This window comes from Lygodium microphyllum, chromosome 12, assembly GCF_053477565.2.
Source record: "Lygodium microphyllum isolate KBCC chromosome 12, Lygodium_microphyllum_v1.1.10, whole genome shotgun sequence".
In the NCBI taxonomy this organism is placed as follows: domain Eukaryota; kingdom Viridiplantae; phylum Streptophyta; class Polypodiopsida; order Schizaeales; family Lygodiaceae; genus Lygodium; species Lygodium microphyllum.
In genome coordinates, this window is record NC_141146.1 from 65,435,645 (window position 1) to 65,448,236 (window position 12,592).

Genomic DNA, 12,592 nt, shown 5'->3' on the forward strand with positions numbered 1-12,592 from the left:
AGCTGAAGCATTCATCATTCGGATTAAGAATCTACGCGACCAGATGGCTAGTGTTGGGATACAAAAGACTAGCTCGGAGCTAGCTCGGAGGTGTCTTCGGATTTGTCCACAAAAGTTTGATGGACTAGTAACTGCCCTTAATACTCAGGTGAGACCTCAAGCTTTGAGTTTTGAGGAGTTTTGTGCATTATTGCTGGAGGAGGAGTTGAGGTTGAAAGCCCGAGAAGGAAGCAACAATGGAGATGCTGTATTCTCTGCCAATGCAAAAGGCAAAGGTGGTTCCTCCACCAAAAATGATGGTGACCAAAAGAAGAAGGGCGGTAAGAAGAAATTTCAAGGAGAGTGCTTCTACTACAAGAAGAGAGGACATGCAATCGCAGATTATCATGTCAAGAAGGCAAATGAAAAGAATAGTACCCTTAAAAGTAAAGGGAAAGAGACAGCCCATACGGCTGAAGCAGAGTTGGAGTAATTCATGGTGACCATTGAGGAGGTGTGCTCCTCGATGCAAGAAGAATCTACCACTGACTCATGGGTGTTGGATAGTGGGGCCTCCCATCACATGACCAACAAGAAAGGTCTATACATTTCTATGCAGCCTCTACAAGAATCCATCACTGTGACGGTTGGAAATGATGCAAAATGCCCTGCTACGGGCACAGGTACTATTTCATTTGTTGCTGCAAATGGTGATGTCAAAAAGCTTTCAAATGTGTTGTATATTCTCGAAATTAGGAGAAATCTGTTATCAATTGCTGCCATAACTGATCTTGGTCATGAAGTAAGGTTCAAGAAGACAGGTGCAGAAATTCTTAACAGTGATGGCAAAGTTGTTGGCAAAGGAGAAAGAAGGAACAACCTATATGAGCTAAGTGCTCTTACAACTACCATTGGAGTGGGCACAAGTAAGCTTTGGCATGAAAGGTTTGGACACATTGGATTTGCAATGTTGAAGGAGATGCACAAGCAAGGTATGGTTGCTCACCTACCTGCAATGACTGAATTGAAGGAACCATGTGAACCTTGTATGATGGGCAAGCAACATAGAAAGGCATTTCCACAAGAAAACAAGAATAGAGCACAGGCTTCTCTAAAGTTGGTGTATGCTAACTTGTGCGGAAAGATGCCTACACGAGCCTTGGGGGGATCTTCTTATTTTATGTTGATTGTCAATGACTATAATAGGAAGATGTGGGTGTACTTCTTTCGTGATAAGGCTCAAGCTTTTGGTAAGTTTAAAGAATGGCTAAAAATTGTTGAGAATGAAACAGGGAAAGGTATGAAGAAATTTAGAACACATGGTGGTGGTGAGTTCAACTCAAAGGATTTTGAAGACTTTTGCAAGAGCAAAGGGATCAAGTATCAATTGACGACGCCTCACACACCTCAGTAGAACGGTGTTGTGGAACGTAGGAATCGCACCATTGTGGAGATGGCAAGATGCATGCTAAAGGGCAAGGGATTGCCTAACTATTTTTAGCTAAAGCTATTAATAATGCAGTCTACATTTTAAATGGGAGCTACGCAAAGGCTCTCAAGGGAAAAACATTTCATGAGGCTTACACTGGTAAGAAACCATCTGTCTCACACTTCAGAATTTTTGGATGTGAATGTTATGCACATATTCCAGATGAGAAGAGAAACAAGTTACAACCAAAAAGCAGAAAATGTATATTCTTGGATTATAGTGATGAGCAGAAGGCTTACAAACTATGTGACCAAGAGGCAAAGAAGATCATTGTGAGTTGTGATGTGATATTCAAGGAGCAGCTACATACAGTGGAAGAGAGAAGGCAAGTTCTTCCACTTTATCATCAAGTGAAGAAGTAGTCCATTATGAACCTGTCCCGAGGGTTGTCCCTATCCTTAAGGAGGAGAAAGCATCATCTTCAGATGATGAGAAAAAAGTTCACCAATCCGACATCATCCCATCAAAAAAGCCATTGATGCGTTGGTGAAGCAACTCTATGACCACAATAATCCTATGCCCACATCTATTGAGGAGAAGGCAGACGGACCAAGTAGGTCTCAGAAAATAGAGGAGCAAACGAGGGCTTCTGCTCACATAGTCAATATGGCCTTGATGGGCTGAGATTATGAGAGAAGTAAATGAGCCAACTGACTTAGAAGAAGCACTTGCAGATCCAATAGGGAAGGTAGCTATGCAAGCTGAGTATAACGGCATAACGAGGAACAACACTTGGGAGCAAGTGGACTGCCCAGCAAAGTGGAAGGTTATTGGCACCAAGTAGATTTGGAAGGTAAAGTACAAGGCTGATGGTACATTAGAAAAGTACAAAGCTAGACTTATTGCATAGGGATTTTCACACGTTGAAGGGTTTGATTTTCAAGAGTCATTTGCCCCAACTGCCAGAATAACCACTATTTGCACAATACTTGCAATAGCCGCCCACAAGCAGTGGCCAGTTTACCAAATGGATATTAAGTCAGCGTTCTTAAATGGTGACCTCAAGGAGGAGGTGTAAGTGGCTCAGCCACCAGGGTTTGAGGCCCTCCATTCTGAGAACAAAGCGTGTAAGTTGAAGAAGGCATTGTATGGGCTGAAACAAGCCCCTAGAGCATGGTACTAGCGGATAGATAAGTTCTTTTTAAGCTTAAACTTCAAAAGATGTGCCTCAGATGCTAACTTGTATGTTTACAAGGATGGTGAAAAGTCTGTAGTGATTTTCCTATATATGGACGACCTTCTTATTACAGGTGACTATGAAGATATGATCAACCAAACTAGAAAGGCTTTGAGTTCTGAGTTTGAAATGACAGACTTGGGCTTGCTACACTATTGTTTAGGGATTGAAGTCTGGCAAGAGCTAGGAAAGATATTCATCTCTCAAAAGAAGTATGCATGGGAAATCTTGAAGGCATTTGGCATGACCGAGTGCAAGGAGATAGCTACACCTATGGAGGTGAATGAAAAGTTATACGTTGAGGATACATCAGCACTAGCAAACATTGGGAGGTACAGGAGGATGGTCGGTAGTCTGATCTACTTGTGTAATACCAGACTAGATATCAATTTTGCTGTTGGTGTTTTGAGTAGGTTCTCAAACAAACCTCATGAGGATCATTGGAAGGCTGGGATGCAGGTGCTCAGATACTTGAAGGAAACTCTTGACTATGGTATCACATACAGTTCCGGAACTTCTCTTGTGGGGGATTGTGACTCAGATTGGGCAGGAGACAGTGATTCCAGGAAATCGGTTTCTGGTTATTGTTTCTCTTTGGGTTCAGGAATTTTCTCTTGGATTAGTAAGAAGCAACCAACAGTGGCATTGTCTTCTACCAAACCAGAGTGCAAGGCAACTTGTTTTGCTGCATGTGAAGTAGTATGGTTGAGAAGGATCCTATGGCATATGGGAATGCAGGATGAAGAACTAACTGCGTTGAGATGTGACAATTAGAGTTGCATCGCCATTGCCAAAAAACTAGTGTTTCATGCGTGCACCAAACATATAGAGATCCAGTATCACTATGTGCGTGATTTGATGGAGGATGGGATAGTGGAACTAGTCTACTGTCCAAGAGAGGAGAATGGAGCAAATATCTTCACTAAAGCACTTACGAAGGATCTACTTCAAGTTCATCTTCAGAGACTCCAAGGAGATAGTTCACCTATAGATAGACATTGAGGGGGGGTGTTAGATATGCTCAATGCCCCACCCTCATAAGGTGCTACCAATGATCCATGGTGCTCAAAGTTGTAAGGCCCCCATTATGAGGAGAAGCCAAATGTGAGCCCGGATATTGGTTGAGTCTTGACTTGTATATCAGATGAGGTCTATGTGACCAGATGGTAAAAAGGTGACCATTGTGGGTCTAATCTTTGGGTTGGATTGAGTAGTTAAGCTGATAGCAACTCGAGGCACATTGCATCGAGTTGCGGGGTAAGGGAGTTAAAAGGGGCCCCTATTTTGGGGTACGAGAGCCGTGGAAGTGGCCCTTGAGTTGGCCCCCTGGCGAGGCTCCGAGGGCAGCGCCCGGCCCGATAAAGGAAATATTCCTTAGTTGACTAGTGGAGGCTCATATGGTAGGTCGATGGCCGACCTAATTGCCTTCGCGGGCTATAAAAGCTAAACCCCTTCATAGTCATCAATCATCTATCTTTCACCCAGTCAGAGTTATTCCAGCTAGCCTTAAGCTCTTCACCTATCTTCTCTCTAGATCGCCATCTAAGCTTCACAGTGGAAGCCCATGGGTGGATAGAACCATCTTTGTATCAATTGTTTAGAGCTAAGGAAATTTTCTAATTCTCCCCTTATCTGTTGCGTACTCTCTATCTCTATCTCTTTCTTAGATTCTGTTCGTTGCACCATGTAATTTTTTACAGTCAGATGCTAGGGTTATCTCTAGGGGGAAATAAATATTTTGTCACATTTGTCAATGACGCTACTCGAAAGGTATGGGTTTACCCTATTCGTAGCAAGGACGAAGTGCTTGACAAGTTTCAGAAATTCTTGGCATTGGTTGAGAACTAGACTAATAAGACACTTAAGTATCTTTGCTCTGACAATGGTGGGAAGTACGTGTCCAAGGCCTTTTAGGCATTTTGTGATGGTTTGAGTGCTATCATGTTAGCATGGAACCGTATCTTTCATGCAAAGACAAAACACATACATGTGAAGTATCATTTCATCAGAGATGTACTCGATAACAAAAGCCTTGAGCTGGTCAAGGTGCACAATGGTTTTGTGACTATAAAAGCTACTTTAACTTTATAGTTCATAGTTTGGGAGTTAGATTCAATTGTTTGACCATACAAAAGTAGAACCTTGCATCCAAATTGATGAATAGGATCATTTGGTTCATTGATAATCTCATTTGAATATGTATACACTAAGGCCTTTTTTTGTATTGCCCCCTCCCTATTGGCCCGTGTTGGTGGACTTGGGCGGCCGTGTTTGGGTGTGTAACGGTCCTAATTATACAATGATTATGTATGCAAATCGTCCCATAAAGTTATGCGTACACTTGTTATGCATATATTGATATTGTCTCATAAAGTTATTCATTCGACAATTATGCATAAAATTGTTTTAGTTTAAGCATGTTTATTCATGTAACATTACGATCAATGTTAACAGTACTGAATCTATGGATTGAATTGTTCCAAATTGGTTATGCATACACCGATTATGCATGATTTGAATTTGTGTCTTGTAAAGTTATGCATAGAATGATATTGTATATGGATTGTCTCATAAAGTTACATAAAGAACAATAATGGATCAATTTTGTAAATAACAATAAACATGTCAGTGCATCCATATATTATAAATAATGGATCAATTTCATGCATAAGGTGGAGCTTGATGGATTCACAAGAGAGCACTCTCATGGAGGAGTTTCAACAGTTCATGTCTCAAATGAGCCAGGATGCAATACGCAGCAATGACTTTATGTACTTTTCGAGCCAAAGTATGGGTGTTCCAAGCCACATTCCAAGCCATAGTGTGGATGGCGGTATTCTTGTAAATGTGTTTCCAAATAGCCCTCCTTTGATTCAATCCTCGTCCTCCTCAATTCATATCATTCCAATGACCAAGACAGTTAGGTATAGAGGGACCCACAACAATACAAAATAATGCAATTCTTAGTCCAATTCCACATAGTCCTCAACATGGCCCCTCGGCACCACCACAACAAGAACCACAAGCAATACGTTCATGTGATGCAATCCAGGACACATGTGATGAGGTTGACGTGGTTCAAATCCAAGTACCAATGGTGCCACATTCCAAAAATGCCAACAATCAACGTCCCACAATGAACTTCATTGGAGTCAAATGCACTAAAACCTCCTAAACCAAAGAGGGCGCGAAAAGGAAAGAATCAAGAAGATGCACCCGAGACACAAGATCATTCAACAACCACAAAAAAACGGTTTGCTTAGTGGAAGGATGAATGGATAGTACAGCTCATTCACATCCGAGGATCAATGAGTGCGGAGTTCTCAAAGCCACCAAAGCAAGGAGTGGATATATGGTCCAAGGTAGCCACATAGCTAGCATCATTATTTTTGGAGTTCTACAAAGATGGTGAGGCATGCAGAAAACATTGAGGATGCATCTATGAGTCATATAGAAAGGATAAGTCTCACAATGCCATATTAGGTAATGATCACAAGATCACTTGCCAATGGTATGATCTTGTGGATGAATATATGTGGAATCGTGCCAATGTTGTCAGCAATGCATATGCCTCGTTTTGTTGGTGAGTTGTCTTCTCTAGAGAAGACAACCCTATATCAGTCTCCTATGATCCAGGTGAACACACTCAAGAAGACATTGACTCCAATGATCCTCTGAAGATCAAGCAAGATCAAATGACCAGCCAAGGAGCATGCAATGAGAAGGGTAGAAAGATAGAGGAGCCTCTCAATGACATGGCTAGCACCACCCGTTAGCCAACCAAAAAGCAATTTTAGAGGAAAAGAAAGCATTTGAAGAGCGCAAGCTCGTTTTCATGGATACACTTGCCTCCTCTGTATCTGGTATGTTAGATGTAATCATAGGTCTTGAAAATAAATGGTGGTTTCAACAGTAGATGAATCTGGAACTTTTAAAAAAATATGTTTCTAAGTCTACTTATGCATCTCTCTTCAATTGTCTCGTAAAATTTTGTCAAATCTTTTGACATGCGAATGGACGATGAAAGTCTTCTAATAATGTGTGTCATCGATGTTGTAGTTGTTGTTATGGCAATGTTTTAGCTATTGTTTAAGTGATTTGGATGATGGGGATGATGATAGTATGCAATTGCATACTTTGGTCATGGGTTCCATGGTGAAAACTAAAGGAGATTTGACCACAAGTAGAGCTTAGGAATTGGATGATCACCCCCTTCTCCTTTTCATAACTTGCGCCCTTTTTAAATGCTCATTAATTAAGAACTACACTTTTTTTAATAGAATAATGCATGCTTTGTCATACTTTGTTGAAGCTTACCCTCCTCCTCCTCTTCTTCTTCTTCTTCTTCTTCTTCCTCACATCCTTCTCCTCCACATTGAGCCACTTCTTCTTCTTCCCCCTCCCCCTCTTCTTTTGCCAATCATCATTTAGCAATCTAAATTGGGAGTTGTACCTGCACCTGTCTCCTCATAGAAATTTTGAAAATAAGTTTGTTATCTCAATTGTTGCATAGGTATATGCAATATGGCCATTCAGCATACACATGGTTTTATCAATTGTTATTTAAGCAATTGTTATTACTCGAAAGTAGGGCATCGAAAATTTGATACTCCTATCATAGTCATATTGCCATAGCCTGCATGGATTCTTGTGTTTTGGGGTCAATTTCCTCAATTGCAACAATTATGAATGCATTGATATTGAAAGAAATTTTATGGTGCAGTCTTTGATACATGAGTAGGCTACCAGCAACACTGAATTTATGGTATAGATTTGTCCACATGATTTGAACTATTGGATGTTGATGTATTTTTTACATGATATAACACTTGACATTCTGCTCAGGAGTTTGTGTTGGATACTCTGAGAGGACAAGTGTGCTAATAGTTTTTTATTTTATTTCATGCATGTTGATGCTTCATGTATTTGAAATAGGTGATGATAATGCATTTCATTATTATCAGTTTATTTGTCCTGATAGGGAGAGTGGATGCAAGCCCATAGATTTTGAAGTTTTCTCGTTTTGATCTATATTTTGGAAGAGTTCGCTCTAGCTTGAGAAAAATTCACAGGTGCTCTCTCTCTCTCTATCTCTCTCTCTCTCTCTCTTTCTCTATTGATCATACAAATGAAATGTTATAAATAATGAAAGTCTTTATAAACCTTTGGAGGTTGAACAATTGGCTCTAAACATATGTCATCTATAAACCGATGTCTAAATTGTCATGTGTACTATCCATCGTATATGACTAGTTTTGTATAGATGTAGAGAATGATATGTAAATTATCATGTATAGGTTTATTAGTGTGCATTGTAATGTATACATTGATAAGTAAACTTCATGTATAGTTTGATATTATATTCATACATAAGTTGTCATGGTTGGGTGGTTGCAATATTGAATCATTGCATTTTCTTGTGCTTTAGTTTCTTGGATCCAAAAGAAGCACAAGGAAACTCGTTTTTGTATGAGTTATCATTTTTTGTTTATGCTTGAACATTATTCATATTGGTTATTCGAGTTGAAATGTTGTAGTTAATTGTCCAACCGTTGAAACATCATGCATCATGCATGCGTGATTGTGTGTATGTATAAAAAAAGAGCATTAAATTGGGTCCTTGCATGGTCTCATTTCTTAATGTTTTTGAATCTAAACGGTGCAATTATGCTCAAAACAAAAAGTGTAACATTAAATGGTAGAGGGAGAGAGGGGGATTTACGAGTGTTGATCATGGTCTGAATTATCCATTATATATAGGATACATTTATTTTAAAAGTTAAAGGGTTCAATAGCATGAGTACACTCAGTGTTGTTCCTTATGCAACAAAGCAAATGCATTAGTATAAAAAGCATGAAGAGAACTGTTTGTGCATTCATTACATGGTATTGGAAATATATATCTTGGATGCATAGCACTTGGTTTCATAAATGTCAACCCACGTTGAGAGGGTGAAAGTCCCAAGCTATAGGGTTAGTACATTCATTTTTGTGGGGACTAATAAAGTGAGGATACAAACTATCTCCTAGAATGATCTATGATAAGAGAGAACTGTGCCGTAAGTGCTATATGTTTGAACAGTGCATCTTAGGGCCAATCCTCCCCAAGGTGTAGGAGAGCTGAAGTGGGTCGCGGTAGTCAACTGAGGGGTGCTCCTTGTGTATGTGCTACGAGATACTAGACATCAATCTATTTGGACACTCTTTATGAGGATTTGCAAAGGGATTCGTTGGACTATAAATGATACAAACGTATGTCTAAGATAGATCAATATGTGTAGCCTTCGGACGCTCCTAGCCATGAGGCCATGGGGTGTTTTGGTTGAGCATAGAGGCCCACCAGCTAGAGTCTTAGAGCCAGCGTCTGGCCCATTTTTGGTACCGACATATCACAAGCTTGCTTCATGTATAGATAGAGATCCATAGCACTATGGCTATATCCTTGTGAATGTATAAAAGCATCAAACTTGTGGTACCATTCCCTAGGTGCCTACTTAAGGCCATAAAGGCTCGTTCTCACCTTGCACACTAGGTATTCCCTACCTTTTTCTTCAAAGCCCTTAGGCTACTGCATATAGATCTCATCATGTAGGTCCCTATGTAAAAAATACATCTTTACATCCATCTGATGAAGGTCTAGATCTAGTTGTGCAAGCAATGCTAATACCAAGAATAGGGTCATCATTTTAACCGCAGGAGAAAAAACTTCATCAAAGTTAATACCATATTCTTGCTTGAAATCCTTAGCTACCAATCTAGCCTTAGAAGAGGGCTTGGGGTATCTAGGGATACTTTTCAACTTGTATATCCACTTGCATGACAGTGCCTTCTTGTCACTAGTCAAAGGAACCAAATCACACATATGGTTAGTCTATAAGGAGGCAAACTCTGACTGCATAGCCCAACCCCATGAGTGACTATCATCTCTGTGCATGGCCTCATCTCATAAGAGAGAGGCTCACCTACATCTATCACCATAACATAATCCATGGAGGGCATATAACACTCAAACTGATATCTGACTCTAGTAGAGTGTCTCAAAGCATGCCAATCCTACATAATATGCAAGCCTAGGCCACTAGAGCATCAACTATTGCAAGCTATATAGCTAGCTATCCATGAGTAGGAGGCTCCTCTTGAAATATTTCCCTACATACGTCAACAACCTGCTCATGCTACATATGCATCTTTTCCTCATGGAAAATGACATCATGGCTATGAATAACCCTGCAAGCATGTGGATTCCATAGGTGATAGCCCACCTTATCTATGTCCCCATAGCCAAGAAAGATGCATTTCATGGACTTAAGATTCATCTTCTTGCGCTTCTCCTTGGAAACATGCCAGAATGCCTCACAACCAAAGACATGCAAATAAGCATATAATGGAGGTTTCCGTGTCCATACCTCATCTACAACCTAGCAATCAATAGCAATGCAAGGGGATTGGTTAATCAAGTGCATGATAATAGTGGCTGCCTCAATCCAAAAGTGTTTTGGTAAGCCTACTTGGCTAAGCATACTACAAACTTGCTCCTGAATTTTCTTGTTCATGCATTTGGCAATACCATTGTGGGTAGGGGTGTAGGGGTAGTGGATTAATGCTTAATACTCTGCTCATTGCAAAAATGCTCAAAAGATTTTGAGATATATTCATCCCCATTATCTGACCTTAAGTATTTCAACCTATACCTAGACTGGTTCTCAACAAGAGCAAGCCAATGTTGATATGTAGACAAGGTATATGATTTCTACTTAATAGGATAAGCCCAGACCTTATGTGAGTAATCATCAATGAATGTGATGATATACTTTGCATCACCTAGTGATTGATAGGGCATGGAACCACATATATCTAAATGAACAAGAGCAAAAGGCTCTCTCATACTCTTCGTGCTAGACTTCTTATGCCTACTAGGTGTCTTCCTACCATATAGACAATGATTGCAAGACTCAAAACACTTATAATCTAAGGATATAAAATATTTCAAACTAGTCAGCATTTTCATTCCTTTCAAAGATATGTGCCCAAGTCAATGATGCCAAAGAGATATATTTGGAATTGTAGCCATAACCAAACATGGTCAATTAACCCAGATACAAGCAAAGGATAAAGGGTACTAGACTTAGCACCACGTGCAATAACAAGATTCCCACAAGTAATTTTCCATGAGGAATCACCAAAAGAGATAACATAGCTTGCATAATCTAAGTTGCCATCTAAGTTGCCAATAGAGATAATACTCTTCATGGAGAGTCGGTACATAATGTATATCATGAAGAGTGAACATATTGTATGAACCAAGGAGATCACCAATACCAACTATATACAATGTCAAGTCATTACCCAAATAGACAAATCTAGTCATACTATAATAATAGTGAAATTACTCTCTATGAGGGGTCACATGAAAGGAAGCCCTTGAATCTATCAGCCACAACACTGAGCATCAGTTAGCTATAAAGAATCCAAAGAATAAGCCACCAAGAAAAGATCATCAAATATATCAAGCTACACTACATATTAATCTCCTCAATCTTGACATTAGACTTGCTAGGCACAATGTTGCAATTATCATTCTTGATATGCACTTTACCCTTTCCTTTTCCTGTGCTTGTCTTTGTGCATTTTATGGTACTATGGCAGAATATGACCTACTTTCTCACAATAATGATAAGTAAGACCTAAGTTATAGCCACGAGATTGTCCACGTGTCCGAGAATTGGACCTATTAGAGGCCATAGCCATTTCTATCCTTCCAAACTCTCATAATCAATGCATATAACACTACATTATGGAGTTTGGAAATTTTCATATACTTTGAGAATTTATAGAATGGTCAATATTTGGTCACATGGTCAAAGTATTACCCCCTTCCTTGAAGGTGAAACTTTTTCTAGATACTATACAGATAATAGTACCAAGTTCCATCTTCAAAAAAGGGATTAAGTTTAAGCCACATGGTTAAATCTTTGTTTCTAATTTGAGAGTGGAACTTGGGAGATTCCCAAATTCTCTAATATAGTGTTATGTGATGTACAAGAAGCATCCATATTCTTTCTATTCACCTCTTTTGTTAAGAGGGCACTCTCAACATCTTGCAATTTCAGCCCATCCTTAGCACAGAGAGCCATACGAAAAGCATCCCAGAACTTAGGTAGAGTACCAAGTAGAAATAAAGGGTGCAAAGTATCATTGAACTCAATCTCTTGCAAAGCTACATAGCTTATGATGGAGTGAAACTCATTCAAGTGTGTTGACATAGAAGTCCCTTTCTTCATACAAAGGTCCATCAACTATTTCAGTCAATATATAGGTTTTAGTAAATACATTTGAGATCTAAGACTCTACTTGTCATAGAAATTCTTAATCTGTATCCAACACTCATATGCAATTTGATTTCTAGTCCCAACATTGTAGTGAACCTATTTAGAGAGTGATAAAATGATTTTGGACTTGTATAGCTCATCCAATTCATCCCAATCCTCAACCATAATGTTTTCAAGTTTAGCACCCCCATTTTTGAGTGGTCTAACCTACCATTTCTACACTAAACCCTACCATATCTAGGTCTTCCAATAGCTATAATTGGTCCCATCTAGTTTCTCAATATTGAATATGGCACCATCCTAAGAACTACTAGCCATAATGAGACCAAGCAAGTACACAGAATGACAAGAGTGGCTACTATATAATGTGCAAATCAACCCTAAAACCATTGCTAAATCAAGGAGGAGACAAAAGATACTGCCAAAGTAATGGGCTGTCCACAACCTATAAGCAAAAGACTATCAAGCCTAGGTAAATTTCCTTAAATAGAATGCATAAAAGTGATATGATAGGTAGCCAGAATAAATTGTGGAAATATGCCAATAATCAACTATGAGCAATAAAGAAGGAAGAAGCCAAAAACAAATGGCATTGAAGACTGGCAAAACTATAGTGTA